A 15,954-nucleotide genomic window follows, 5' to 3' on the forward strand; every position below is an offset into this window, starting at 1 on the left:
CAAAAACTAACCAGCTCTGCCGAAGTAGCTCTGTCTGTTTGTCGAGATGTTGATATTCCAGACCCTAACGTATTCTTTATACAGTAAATCAAACAATGCTGTAGACTTGGGGGCTGGGTGGCCTGTGGGTAACCATCCCCAACGCTGACTGTCCTAAAACCTTCTTGGCCTAGAGAGAGGGGATGTTATACTCTCCACTATAATCAAATTCTAGCCGAAACAGTCGGGACAGCAGTTACCTCCTCGGCTGTTCTGACTGGTCATCGTCGAACACTGCTGACCATCTTGCATACAACCAAACGCAACGCAATGAAGCGTCAAAGGGTCAGCACGCGAGGCATCAGACAAGGCTGTTTCGCTGGGAGGAAATCTCATCAGGATTCCTGCTTAGCCAGAGCTCTCACCGGTGGACTGCACTGTTATTCGAACTAAACTATGTATGGTGTCGTAAGTATCCATATCGTCATCATACCATCATCATCATCATGTGTCCTCTCAAAACGTAGAATTGATACAGTGTAAGATATTTGTATCTTTTTTATTGACCACTTCTTCCCTCTTGAGTTTAACCTCTAATCCCACCATCCCAAACCATCCCACCTTATTCTTTTTCTTCATTTAAAACAAAATGAAGTTGAAAACGACAACAGGCTGGGAACCCAGTAGTGACGGAGCTTCTTGGGGCAGACAATAAAGAACAGCAAAAACAAAGCAAGGTGCACATTCAACCCACACACTTCACATAAATGTTTGCGTGCACACGCATACTTCTTTAGCTCAGGTAGTCACTCCACACACACACACACACACACACACACACACACAAAGAGTTACACACACACACACACACACACACACACACACACACACACACACACACACACAAAGTCACACACACACACACACACACACACACACACACACACACATATATATATATATATATACACGTGGGCTGTCTGGCACGGTCTCTCTCTCTCTCTCTCCCTCTCTCTCGCTCTTGTTCTCTCTCCCTCCCTCCCTCTCTCTCACTCACTCTCTCTCACATTCCCTCCCCCGATCTCTCTCTCCCTTTCTCTCCCTCTCACCCCCTCTCTCTCTAACTCTCCCAGCCTCAGGAGCGAGTCAGGCACCGTGGTAGCTAGCAGTGGAGCAGGCCGGCGCCCAAGCTTTGTTGTCCCTGTGCCGTCACGCCCACACCACACCACCTCCCCGCGTCGCACGGCCCAGCCATTCCACGAGTGTCACGAGCAACACAACAACAAGACGACCACCACCACCCCGAGCCAAGCTACTTAAAAACGGCGCACAACTCCCGTGCTCGTCCATTTCACCTTCGTTCACACAGGCGGACCATCCTTCCTTCTTCCTTCAAACGGACGACCATCCCAGCAGCCGGTCTCCCAGAGAACCAAGGTTGGCGCACGGGGATTGGTTTTTTCTCTCTGTCTCTGTCTGAAGCGGCAACCCACTACTGCTAGTAACTTGCAAGCGTGCTCTCACTAGTGGCGCGCTTTCTCCCCGCTTTTTTTCTTTTTTTGTCTAGGTGTTTGATCCACTGAAAAGTTTTGAAAGTTTTTTTGGGTTGGTTTTTTTTCTTCTTCCTTCTGCTTCTTCTTTTGAGATGTCCCCAAGCTTATGATTACTGCTTCAACCAGTACTTTGAAACAATACCTGGCTGGGTAATCTCTGCTGAGGAACGGTGTTCTTCTTCTGTCGCTGACACACACACTGAAAACGAAACCGTGGGAGGTAAAATTTGAATTTCTTGTCGTTTTGTTTGTTTGTCTGTGTTGTTTTTTTCTGTCGGTCTTTCTGTTTCTTTTTTTTCTTCTTCTTCTTTCTGTTTCTTTTTTTCTTCTTCTGTCTTTTTTTTTTCTTCTTCTTTCTTTTTCTCTGTGATATCTTATCTTCCTTCTCTTGTTCATCTTCTTACTATTACTTTTGTCAATACTTTTTTTCTTCTCATGGTTTTTGTTTAATCTTTTCTTTTTTCTCGTTTCCGTCTACTACTACTACTACTACTACTATCATTGCTACTGCCACAACTGCTGCCATTTGTCAAAAATTGTCTCCCTTGGCGCATATTTTTCTTTCCTTTTTAGTCTGGTGCCTTTCGCCTCTGTTCCTCATTATTTCCTTTTTTCATCGGATATGTTTCATGTGTTGTTGGGTTTTTTTTGTTTTTTTTTTTTACTCCATCGTTGTTGTTTTTTAATGCCGGTATCATCTTTCCTTTTCTTCATCTCCTTCGTCTTCATTTTCTGTCGTTCATTTTAGCTTTGTTTCTTTGTACTCCTTCATCTTTCTTGTTTTCTTTTTCTTTTTTTTTCATGTATCTCCTATATCATCGTTTTTCTTCCTATTCTTTTTTTTTTCATTTCTTTTTCTTTCTTTATATATTTTCCTTCCTTTTTCGTCTTACGTTCTTCTTCTTTTCTGTCTTGTAAAATTTTCACTTCCTTTTTTTCTCTTAAAAAAACAACTTTCTTTATTGTTTTCGTTCTTGTTTATTGTTTTTATCATGTCATTTTCTTTTCTTTCTGTTTTATTTATTTATTTATTGTCATATATGTCTACTTGCTTTCTACAATAATTTTCTTTCTTTCCCGATTTTTATTCCAGCTTCTTTTTTTCGTCATGGTCGTGTAAATACCTTTTTTTTCGGGCTTTGGTTTCGTACTTTTTTCTTTTTTTTTGCGTTATTTTCGTCATTTTCACCTCAATTTTTACCCTTCCTTTTGTTGTTGTTGGTTTGGCCGCCTTTGTTCTTTGTTGCACTGACTTTTTCATTTTTCATGGTGGAATTGACGAGGGTTAATGTACTGAGAATTCCTTTAGTTGAATGCATGTGTGTTTTTACTTCTTCTTTTGTTGTGAGTTCCAGGTATATATTCTCATACTTTGTTTTTTCTTTCTTTTTTTCTTCGTTCGTTTCTTTTGTAAACTACATCTACATGATTCCACATACTCAGTTCCTTCCTTCTGCCGTAGATGACAACTACTTCCTTTTCTATTTATTTCTCCTTGTTTCTCGAAGCTTTCAAGCTGTTATCTCACCTGCTCGTTTAATGTGCGTGGGTGTTATCAGTGCCACCGTCTTTATTCCCGGACGAACATTTCACTTTGACAAATTCATGACAGGTTTTTTCCCCCTTCTTGTTCTTCTTCTTTTCGCTTTCTTACTGCTACTTCTGCTACATTGACTGCAGAACTACTTCCACTACTAGTACATTGTCTGCCTCAACCCTACATTTCAGTTTTGTGTTTCATTACGACGAGTGCATTTACAAATTAAGCTCTCTCCTGTTTCTTGTTGTAATTTTCAAACAACGTCCATTTCGTTAACTAGCTCAGTACGGCCAGTCCTCTCTTCTCCTCTACACAGACCCCTCGGATGTCCTGTGGGTGTCTGAACGACCCAACCTTTAGCATCCGTCGTCAGAATTGTGGTATTCTTTGTCAACATTCACCTCTTCAGTATAAGAGCCTTCCGCTTGCAATATATTGATGATGATAATTGGGGTGAAACGCTGTTAGCGTCGTCTCCTTCGCCGTTCGTATGGAGAGAGTTAAAAAGTCCATCGTCAGTACTGAGTGGAAAAAATAAAAAAAATAAACAAGGGAAAAAAGACACTCCAAAAAAGGTAGGAAACTGCGGTATTGACTCTCCAGCTCAGTTTAGCAAATGGTGTTGTAGGCAGTTCTGTGGGACAAACTGATAGGTGCCAGCGTAGAACAAAGAACTTTATCAAGCACCCATGTACAACGCAAGGACGTATCTGTGGTATGTGGGTGATTTGCTAAACAAACTGATTAGAGGGGAACCATTAGCTACGCAGTTATTTTTTCAACAAACAACAAAAAAGAAAGAAAACAAATGTCACCAGAAATAACGTAGGATAGAATTGAATAACCGATATACCAAGAGCAGATCAAGGAAAATGATAATGTGAATTCTTTTTTTTTTTTTTTTCAATCTCTCAAATGGAGAGGTTTTGGGTTCTTTTCATGTATGATAGTTTATAGATTTACTCTCAACTTTTCCTTAGTTGATAACAGACGTTTCTATTCCAGTCCTTGAGACTTTCCCTTTTCATTCTTGTTCTATTTTTCTTCATTTATTTTTGGCTATTTTCATTCTTTTGGATTCATCTCGCGGACGCGTGACGGTTAAAACAGTGTTCATTATTCATTACTTTTTTTTCATGAGAAATATAAAGAAAGGAAATGTAAAGAAAGGTGAATGCACACACACATACACATGCACATGCGTACACGCACACACACACACACATACACACACGCGCGCGCGCGCGCAAACACACACACACGCACGGAAGAGAGGGGGAAGATGATTTTGTATATTATTTTGACACATGAAACGCACTTTTCTTTTCTTTTTTGTCTTTTTTTTTTTCCCCATTGTGAAATGCCTATTACCTGACGGTCAGTCTGACTATCTATCTCTTTCTCCGTCTGCCGTTTTCTCTGTCTCTCTCTCGCTCGCTCTGTCCCTGTCTGTATCTCCCTTCTTTCTCCACCACAACCCTATCTTTCTCTTTTATTTCTAATTCTCTCTTTCTTTCCCTTTGTTTGCTTTCCATATACTGGCGTTGTTCTTTACAATGGACGTCAACACGGAAGACCCCGCACCCCTCCCCCCCCCCCACCTCTATTGTCACGGGTAGAAAGGGATGAATAATAAACCATTCAGACTTCAGACTCTCTCTGTCTGTCTGTCTGTCTGTCTGTGTCCCCCCCCCCCCCCCATCTCTCTCTCTATCGTGCTGTCGCTCCTTTTCTGTGTACGTGCCTCGAATACCAGGCCGACATCAATTATGAAAAAAAATATATCGGAAAAAATATACTGGTACGTTTTCACATTTGAAATCTGATTCACCCAGACAGTCTACACTATTCAAAAGCCGCCAATGTCATTAATCATCTTCTCCTGTTGAAAAATACACAAAACATGCAAGAATACACTTTTTTCAGTTCACTTTATCGTTCTTGTCAAAAGAAAACGATTATTAATATCAAGATCTCCTAAATCAGACTCAATTAGATCTGGTGCACCTCAAGGCTTTATTCTCGGTCTGTTATCATTTTCACTGTATGTCAACGCTCTGCATATAAAAACCACTTGTGACTTGTTAGATGTGACTTGTTAGAAGATAACAACTCGTTTCATTTGAATCTTTCCTCCATAGAAATAGTTTTGACATAAAAACTGCAAGAAAACACCAGCCGAATGGATTATGTGCGGTTTAATGCACAAAAAACTAAATCAGTGAACAAAACACGATGTCATGTCATGTCATATGTGAACGGATTTTCCCCCCTGAAGTTAAAGTCAGATCAAGCATTACATTTACTTCTTCCTTCAATCTCTCTCTCTCTCTCTCTCTCTCTCTCTCTCTCTCTCTCTCTCTCTCTGTGTCTGTGTGGAGGGGGGGGGGTTGTGTGTGTGTGTGTGTGTGTGTGTGTGTGTGAGTGCAAGTGTGTCAAGTCAAGTCAAAATGATCTTGAGGGTAAAAGAATAAGCTTATACATCTTTTTTATATCCTGCCCTCATAAAAAAGAGAAGAATTTTTTTTAATTAAAAAAGAAAGAAATGGGGGAAGTGGAGGTCTGGAAAGGTTAATATGGAAATAAACAATTACAAGAAACACACAAAAAATTCTACCGAGAACAACAACAACAGAAATGATACAAGCGTAAATAGCAATAAATTTACATATGATACTGACACGATTACAACACGCAGTGCGACATTCTTACATCATTAACTTAATTCAGGAAGTAAAGAGAGAGAGAAAAAAAAACGAGAGAGAAAGATACTTATATATACATACACATACATACACACATACATACATACATATATATATATATATATATATATATATATATATATATACGTACACACACAATATATATGTATATATATATATATATATATATATAGAGAGAGAGAGAGAGAGAGAGAGAGAGAGAGAGAGAGAAAACAGACGGATAAAGGTAACAGTCGAGAGATGGAAAAGAGAGACAGAGAGTCAGAAGGACAGAGAAAGTTTAAGGTTAGAAAGACAGACAGACAAGTATATAGACGGCAGATACAATGATAGTCATATCAAAGCATCAAGGGATCATATTTTTTCCATCAAATATTTCTTAAGTGCTTTTTTGAATGGTTGCTTTAGACGACATGACTTTAAAGAAGGAGGTAAACCATTCCATATCGTTCCCCCAGAATATGTTAAACTAGATTTATATAAATTGTTTCGGGGTCGTGGAAAAGATAATTTGTGAGTGTGTCTATTTTCATTAATAATAAAATTCTGGGTTATTTTCTTTGGTGCCGTTCCATTCGCTATACTGTGCATACACATACATTTGTTAAGTAACAGTCGACTTTTGAGCGGAAGAATGTCTAAATTTTTATAGTCATTATCTGTCAAAGTATTAGATTCTAGTTTAATCAGTTTTAGAGCTCTTTTGTGCAAGCGACTGATGTGTTTGAGGTTAGTTTCGCTGGCATTATCCCACAACGTGGATGCATAGTTTATGAGAGATAGAATGTGTGCGTGAAAAAGTAGCTTCCTCGCAGTCTTGGTGTAATCCTAAACCAGTCTCTTTCCTTCCAACAGCACATTTCGAATATCTGTAAAGTTGCCTATTTGGAACTGCGTAGAATCAGCTCTATCCGCCACTATCTCTCAACCGATGCAACCAAGACACTTGTATGCTCTCTGGTTCTCTCAAGATTAGATTACTGCAACTCTCTTTTGGCCGGCATTCCCAAATATCTGTTAGACAGACTCCAACGAATTAAGAATAACGCTGCCAGACTCATTTGCAGAGCTTCTAAATTTGATCATGTTTCTCCTCTCCTTCAGTCTCTCCACTGGTTGCCTGTTTCTGATCGAATAGACTATAAGCTATCCACTCTGACCTTTTCTGCAGTCAACGGATCTGGCCCCAAGTATCTTTCTGAACTCATCCATATCTATACCCCGTCTCGCCAGCTCCGTTCTTCCTCTGATACTCGACTTCTCAGGATACCTCACGTCAGAAGTAAGACCTATGGACACAGATCGTTTTCTTTTCAATCGCCAAAGACGTGGAACAAGCTCCCTGATAACCTCCGTCATTCTGATTCCCTCGCAATACCTGTGAACACATTATTGTTTATGTTTGAAAGGCATCTTTCAATAATTTGTATGAGAGCTGTGTGACAGGAGTGATTTTCCCGAAAACCTGATTGGTTTTCGTGTATCAAATCATATTTCTTAAGATAGGAATTAAGGTGAGACTGCACATGTCTTTCAAGTGGTTTGGACAAAACAGACAGTATAGAAATAGGTCAAAAGTTAGAGGGATTATCTCGGTCTCCTGCTTGGTACAGTGGTATAACCTCAGCTTGCTTAAATTTTAATGTGTGTGTGTGTGTGTGTGTGTGTGTGTGTGTGTGTGTGTGTGTGTGTTTGTCTGTGAATATGACACAGACAGACAAACAGACAGGCACATTGAAAACCCATTAATGGCACAAATGACAGGGTCGAGAATCAATCTCTCTCTCTCTCTCTCTCTCTCTCTCTTTCCTGGCTTGACACAACTATTTGACATTAATTGTGCTCGCTCGCTCTTGCTGTTCTCTTGCGCCTCCCCCCCCTCCCTCCCACCCCACCTCCTACCCCTGTCTCTGAATCCTCCACCTCCTCCCCCCTCCCCCCTTTCCAAATCTTCATATCATCAGCATGGTTTTTTTTCGGTTTTTTTCTGCATTCTTCGCCCTTTTGTTTTCTTTACCCCAATCCACGCTATCGCGTAATGGTTCTGCTTCTAACTCTGAAGGGGCCAAAAGGAGCATGGGACGTGCGGCAAAGTGCTATGCCCACTTTACACAGCTTTTTTACCGACAGTCTGCGTTGTTTTTCTTTTCAACGTTCCCTTCGTCAGAATGGAATCTCCATGCCAAATTTGGCAGGGGAGAGTGGGGGAGGGGGGTGGGGCGGGGGGGGGGGGGGGGAGCTATATTGTGTCAGCTAAACACGGTGCTAGCTGCCTTTTTTTTCTTCCTTTTTTCAAAGTAGCTTATATTGTGCTCCCGTAAATAGAACTGTAAAATAAGTGTTTCGGGGGAAAAAAAAAAGCAAAAACAGAAAAGAAAGAGGGTTGCGAGGGGGGGATTGGTGTTGTCTGGTAAAAGAGAGAGAGAGAGAGAGAGAGAGAGAGAGAGAGAGAGAGAGAGAGAGAGAGAAATAAACAAAAGAGAAAAAAAAACTACAGCGAAAAATCACCAACACCATCAACAAAAACAAACGGTTTTCCGTGATTCTTTTACGTGTGCAAAGGAAACAAGGACATCTCATTCGCTGAGTAAGGTGGAAGAGGTAGACGAGGAGATGATGATGATGATGATGATGATGATGATGGAGAGGAGAGGAGAGGTTTAATAAGGAGGGTTTAAAAAAAAAAGAAAAAAAAGAGGACTGGCACAATCATATTCAGATTGGGAAGTTCTGCATACATAAGTCTAAAACATTTTCGAATGGTTGCTACTTTGATTACAGAAGTACTGTGAACGTTTCCTCTTAAGAAACTACTTCATCTATAAAGCATTATTATATAATACTCTTTCCTTGTGTTTGGTGTACGACTTAAGCGCCATGGCCATTTCATTCTAAAAAAAAATATATATATATATATATCGCACTCTCTCTCTCTCTCTCTCTCTCTCTCTCTCTCTCTCTCGTTTCTGTTTGTCTGTCTCTTCGTCTCTCTCTCTCTCCCAGACCATACCTATTCTCTGTGTGTTTTTCTTCACAGATCGTCGCAGATGCCGTTTATAATTAATGGCCTGTTGAATATGACTCATTTTTATCATTTATGCATGCGTTCATGATTCAGTTCAATTCCGCGCAGTCACTGGACATTTTTCAAATGAAGCGAGCTGACACATTTCGAAATAATTTGGAAACAGATGTATTACTGTCTTGTCACTGAATCAAAAGAAAATAACACATTTCTGCGGAAGTGTTCGTTGTCACGTGGTTCCTGGAATAAACAGTTGAGGGGGGTGGGGGGGGAGGGGCTGGTCAATGATGGGGTCACGGATTGAAGTGATTCATCGTTTCATATATGTATTGCTATGCATTCATACATGCACGTATGATGTTACTGAGATGGAGGAAGCCTGTGCTTGCATCACCCAGGGAGATAAATACAGACAGACAGAGACTGGGGCAAGACGGACAGGGAGTTCCATCTGTCTTAATTATGTGCTGTCCTCCTTCTGCTCTTCTGAACGCCTGTTGGCAGCAACGTAGCCCTCGTTACGGAGAGAAACACGAGTCCTCTGGTTACCGGTCCCTGTCTTGCATGACTGCCCCACGCTACGTCAGGTAGACGTCTTGTGTTGCATCATTAAACGTCGTCATCTCTCGGACAGTCCGCTCTGTGACTGACACTCTATGCTTTTCGCTCTCTGTCTCTGTCTGTCTGTCTGTCTGTCTCTGTTTGCTGTTTGTGTGTGTGTGTGTGTGTGTGTGTGTGTGTGTGTGTGTGTGTGTGTGTGTGTGTGTGTGTGTGTGTGTGTGTGTGTGTGTGTGTGTGTGTGTTTCTCTTTGTCTTTCTCCCCGTCCCTGTGTGTGTCTCTGTTTGTTTCTGTCTCTCTGTCTCTGTCTGTTTCCCGTCCCTCTCTCTCTTCCTCCCCGTCTCTGCGTGTGTCTATGCCCGTCTGTCTGTATGTCTCTCTTTCTCCCCCTCCCTAAGTGTGTGTGCCTGTCTGTCTGTCTCCCTGTGTTGTCTGTCTCATATTTGTTTTCTTTTTCTCTCCAGCTCAACACTTTCTTCCTGTTTTGTGGCAGTGAGGAAGCAACGGCAAATGTGAAAAAGCATAGCAAGCTCCAATTCGTTTACCATGGTAAAATGAACGGTCATTGTTTCTCTCTTCTGAACCCCGATCTTTCTCCTCCCCCCCCCCCCTCCACCTCCCCCCTCCCCCTTTTCTCTCTTGTAATCTAAGAGAGCTCCCCACCCCACCCCCTCGCCACCCACCCCGGTCCTCCCCCATGTGTGTGTGTGTGTGTGTGTGTGTGTGTGTGTGTGTGTGAAAATGTGTATACGGGGTGGGTGGGTAGGGGTACGTGTGTGTGTGAACTAAACAATGCCAATCCTAATGGAAAACGGAAACAAAGGGAAACAACTGTTATTCGAATCCGAAATAAACCGGGCGCAAATAGCCTACCCATTCGGTTTTAGTTTCAGTTTCTCAAGGAAGGGTCACTGCGCTCGGACAAGTCCATATACGCTACACCACATCTGCTAGGCAGATGCCTGACCAGCAGCATAAGCCAACATGATCAGTCAGGCCTTGAGTGATGGCATAATGATGTATTTCTCATTCCCATGCGTTCTTTTTCAGTGCGCCAAGTGCATGTTGCACACGGGATCTCGGTTTATCGGCTCATCCGAACGACTATACGCTCAGTTCGATTTTCCAGTCAAACTTTGTAGAAAGGGCGAAAGCGGGATTTGAACCCAGACTCTCACGAACTGTATTGGCAGATAAGCGTCTTAATCATTCTGCCACCTTCCTCCTCCTACCCCTTCGGCGACTCATCAATGTGCAAAATGGTTGCTGAACAGTCCAAAAACTGAAGACGAACAGTCGAGGAAAGTACCGCCACTGGAAGTATGTTGTTTTGACATTGGTGTTGATATTGATGTTGACATTGGTGTTGATATTGATGTTGATATTGATGTTGATATTGATGTCGACATTGATGTTGATATTGATGCACCTTTAGCGTTATTATTCTCGTGCGGCGCTTGCTTTATCCTGTGGGAAAGATTTCCCGGTAAAAGGCCAAGCAGCTTCAGCAAGTCAGTGTCTGCGTGAGGCAGGGGAGTAGATCACCATCAAACGGAGCGTCTTGAATTGGGTTGAACTGAATAAGGTCCCGGGGACAGGTTGTTTCGGCGCTAAAAGCGTCTGTCTAGGATCAAAGATGGAGCTGATCAAGCGGCACTGGATTAGAACACCATCACCAGGATCCTGCAGAGCAACAGCCTGTCACCCTTGCGCTTGACTCTTATCATTGATCTCAAACGTGGCTGAAGAAAAGCCGCTGGAGAAAACGTGATCTCTCACTCCTTTATGTGATAAACGTAATACATTATGTGATACATGTGTTAGATACACATGTATGTTTAAATGTATGTATGCAGTGTGTGTGTGTGTGTGTGTGTGTGTGTGTGTGTGTGTGTGTGTGTGTGTGTGTGTGTGTGTGTAGTCACATTTTGGTGTGTGTATGTAACATAGATATAATGTTTTATGTTAACAAAAGCGTTTTTGTAAAGCACCTAGAGCAGATTTCTGGATAGTGTGCTGTATAAGTATCCATTATTATTATTATTATTATTATTATTATTATTATTATTATAACTCACTTTGGAAGTATGCTCATTTAGAAGCTCGGTTATTTTGCAAATAACTTAAATCGTCCACGACATTTTAAATTTTTTTTTATTGATAACACCGAACACTGCTTTTATCTTTCCAATAAAGACATGTTCTGCTCACTTTCTGCTATTGCCTGATAGTGAATCTTCAGTGTACTGTGCTGCTCCCAGGACTGAAGCCTCATTAGGAACCTGAGGACTCCTTGTGTGGAGACACCTTAAGTCGGCTCAGGATCGTACGAACTTTCAACTGAAGGATTGCAGTGATGTTCCCCGGTACTTTCTTACAGTGTGATTTCATTTCGTCTTGTAGGCAGCAATAGTCTTCGGGCATTTTTTGTTCCTCCCAGATGGTCTACGACGTGTCTTTAAAAGCACCCACAACCTCAGCAGGTACGCAATCCTTCCCTGATGCTCTTTCCAAGGTGATCTGGTGAAGACTTTCACTGATCCCAAGCTGTGAAGGTGGCTAGTCAAGATCTTTCAGAACTGGTCGCTTGGTGTATCTGGTTGAGCAACAGGAGTGACCACAGAGGGCCCGCACAGCAGGCAGCATAAGTGTTCAGCTAAGTCATCTCACCGCTCTGTCTGGTCCAGGACTGTCGTGATCACACGTTCGGTGAGCGCCATGGCAAGACTCGGTGAGGCGTTGGACGTCAGTGTTCACAGGTGATCAGGGTTCAAGGACAGGTGATCAGGGTTCAAGGACAGGTGATCAGGGTTCAAGGATCCGTTTTGGCATGGTGTCGCGCTCCGGTAAAGACACTTTACTCCGATTTCCCTTACTCCACTGAGGTGTGGATGGGTAAACGACTTCGGTTGGGGAACGGTTGGAATGGTTGGGTTGGCGATAGGAGAGGTTTGGGCCCAGCCGCCTTCCTGTTGGCCTCGCCCTGGACACAGTGGATATGAAATCACTGCTTTCCTGTTGGCCTCGGCCTGGACACAGTGGATATGAAATCACTGCCTTCCTGTTGGCCTCGCCCTGGACACGGTGGATATGAAATCACTGTTTTCCTGTTGGCCTCGCCCTGGACACAGTGGATATGAAATCACTGCCCTGGTGGCTATGGGATCTGTAACTTAAATATTATCCCTTTTTGAACTAGCTGCGAACAGCTCTATGTCACACAATACTGACATCACCTGAACAACAATATAACAAGGTCGGCATCGGGAATACCAATCATTATTATTTTGGGCGCCCTGGAACCAAACTGGTAATCTTCACTGTACCCAACTATCTATCCTACTGGTTTTCATAATAATTACATTTTAACTCTCTCCATACGAACGGCGAAAGAGACGACGTTAACAGGGGTCTGTGTAGAGGAGAAGAGAGGACTGGCCGTACTGAGTGAGTTAACAGCGTTTCACCCCAATTACCATCATCAAAATATTGCAAGCGGAAGGCTCTTATACTGAAGAGGTGAATGTTGACAAAGAATACCACAATTCTGACGACGGAAGCTAAAGGTTGGGTCATTCAGACACCCACTGGACATCCGAGGGGTCTGTGTAGAGGAGAAGAGAGGACTGGCCGTACTGAGTGAGTTAAACGTGTTAACTACTCTGCGTATTTGCCGTGTTTTTTATGTATCAATTTTTTTTTTTTTTAAATAGACACAACAAAACATACGCACTCCCGTTTGAAATGCAGTGTGAAGAAAAAAAACAAAAACAATATCCGAGCGCGAGTGTAGCAGGAAGAACGATTGGCCCAGGAGACTCATTTGGTGTTATTGACTGCTTTAACAATTTCACTTTCCCATTTTCCATGATTTTTCTCCCCATGCTTTTTTTTTTTCTTTCTGTATTCTTTCCGCCAGTACCGTGTTTCCTTTTCTGTTTATTTGTGATTTGTATCACTCTATTATCCGTTTGTTTGTTTGTTGTTGTTGTTGTTGTTTTTGTTTGTTTTTTTGTTGTTGTTTTTTTAACTTCTGTTCATCTTTTTTCTTCAGTCTTTCCTTTTTCTTTCTGTTTCTTTCTTTCTTTCTTTATCTTTTAGTTCGTTTCAGGGAATGATTTAGACAAGCGAGGTTCGTAATGAGTGAAAACAATATTTGAAATCCGACGATTGCTTTCATCCACTCCATAATTGGAGTGATGGCCTAGAGGTAACGTATAACGCGCCCGCATAGGAAACGAGAGAATCTGAGCGCGCTGGTTCGAATCACGGCTCAGCCGCCGATATTTTCTCCCGCTCCACTAGACCTTGAGTGGTGATCTGGACGCTAGTCATTCGGACGAGACAATAAACCGAGGTCCCGTGTGCAGCATGCACTTAACGTATATAAAAGAACCCACGGCAAGAAAAGAGTTGTTCCTGGCAAAATTCTGTAGAAAAATCCCTTTCGATAGGAAAAAAACAATAAACTGCACGCAGGAAAAAAATACAAAAATAATGGGTGCGACGCGCTCTCCCTGGGGAGAACAGCCCGAATTTCACACAGAGAAATCTACTGTAATATAAATAAATACTTATTGTTTTGTTTTGTTTTTGTTTTTTATGTCATAACAGATTTCTCAAATACAAATAAACTCTTAACCTTTGTAACAACGTGGCGATACCTGTGTAAATTATCAATCAAGTTTGAAATGCAAAAACACGATACGCTTCAAACGTGTGGAAATAATATCATCAGCAACATCTGGCTGTTGTCTGTTATATGGATCTGATAAACTATCACACCCAGTAACCTGAAGTTATAGGGGTGCAATTCTTTTTTTTTTCATGTTTCATCTAAACTTCCAAACAGGTATACACTTTTTAAAGCCACATTTCCTTGTAGAAAATAAGGACGGCTTCCAACGAAATGATAAAAGAAAAGGGATAACATATTAAAGGCACTCTTGGAAGAAAAAAAAAATCGGTATATGTGGGTATACACCGATTCATCTGTTTCATGTCTGTGTCCGTTCCTCTACATGTCTGTCTATCTGCCTGTCTGTCTTTTGGCCACAGTTTTCTCACGCTGTCTTTTCCACCGTGCCTGCCTGTGTCTGCCCATTTTCTCCCCCCCCCCCCCCCCCATGTCATCTTATTATTTTATTTTATCCCATTACCAACACAAACTTTTGTCATGGAAACCCACAAACTTATACCCTCCTCCTCATTCTCTCTCTCTCTCTCTCTCTCTCTCTCTCTCTCTCTCTCCCCTCCTTATCGGTGTGTACACGTGCGTGATTGCGTGTGTGTGTGTGTGTGTGTGTGTGTGTGTGTGTGTGTGTGTGTGTGTGTGTGTGTGTGTGTGTGTGTGCATGCGCGCGAGCGTGTGTGTGTTCATCTCTCTGTCTGTCTGTCTGTCGCGCTCTCTCAGTCGAAGTCTATCTCCTTTTACTTTGCCTCCAGCTTTCTGTGTGTCTCTCCCCTCCCCCCAGCCCGTCTCTCTCTCTCTCTCTCTCTCTCTCTCTCTCTCTCTCTCTCTCTTCCATCCTTTGTCTATCTTTTCTTTTTTTTATATGTCTGCATGTTTCCATGTCTCTTTTCCATTACTGTATTTCGCCCTTTCCACCCCTCTCTCCCAGTGCTTCTCAGATAAGAAGGAAGTCTGGATTTATAGTAGTTTTTCTTCACATTGAACCCACACAATATATTGTTACAAAAGTGGTGTGGTTCCTGTTTGTTTCCCTTATGTTTCCGTTGCATAACTCTTATCCATGTTCGTCAGTTTTTCTACTTTGTGATCAAGACAGATATCATCTCTCCGCCAAACTGCAGCTTACAGAAAAGGTTAACAGAATAAACTGTTCGTCTTCTACATAAAAACTCTGGGATTTCCATCGCGCCTTTATGCCTACAAGCAAATAAAAAACCAAATAACAAACCAATTAATAAATATAGATATCTACGGTTTTCTAAGGTTATAGTATCTTGGATATAAATATACTGGTATCGCAGACTGTCGAGAATGTCGTTTTACAAGCACCTGAAGCAAAAACACACACACACGTGTGTGTGTGTGTGTGTGTGTGTGTGTGTGTGTGTGTGTGTGTGTGTGTGTGTGTGTGGTGAATAAATAACACACAAAGGAGGACTAATTGCGTGAATAGACTTTTTATCCCGGACACAGCAGTTCAAGAGAACGGCCATGGACCTGCCGTGAAGCCATACAGCGGTTTTTTTGTTTGTTTGTTGATTTTCTTTTTTGCACAATGACATTTTGTGGCCATTCTTGAGCATCCAATATTATTTCTACTATTTACCTAGTTTACTCGTTTCGAAATAACAGAAGCAAAATAGTTATATCAGAAAATATGGCATCGAGTTTCGGATGTTTTGTAGAACTCACCTTTACACGAAACAAAACAGAGGGTGGTTTTGGTTGGGGTTTTTTTTTCGTTTTTTTTTTTTTTTTTTTTTTTTTTTGGGGGGGGGGGGGGGGTATTTTGTTTTGTTTTGTTTTGTTTTTTTAGTTACAATTTCAATAGATGGATGATTAAAAAAAATACACAAAAGTAAAACACTAGTCAAGTATC

At 41.7% G+C, this 15,954-nt stretch overlaps 1 protein-coding gene across 2 annotated transcripts in view; it reads left to right on the forward strand.

The window, feature by feature from the left end:
- Positions 1–1,274: 1,274 nt before the first annotated feature.
- The window catches only part of LOC143284105 (uncharacterized), a 148,201-nt gene continuing 133,521 nt past the window's right edge, over positions 1,275–15,954 (forward strand). Inside the window, exon 1 of one of the 2 annotated variants that reach the window (XM_076590750.1) lies at positions 1,275–1,416. The gene's annotated coding sequence lies outside the window, so the exon portion shown is untranslated. The other variant, XM_076590751.1, reaches the window with a different exon arrangement.

The sequence above is a fragment of the Babylonia areolata genome, chromosome 7, assembly GCF_041734735.1.
Source record: "Babylonia areolata isolate BAREFJ2019XMU chromosome 7, ASM4173473v1, whole genome shotgun sequence".
In the NCBI taxonomy this organism is placed as follows: domain Eukaryota; kingdom Metazoa; phylum Mollusca; class Gastropoda; order Neogastropoda; family Buccinidae; genus Babylonia; species Babylonia areolata.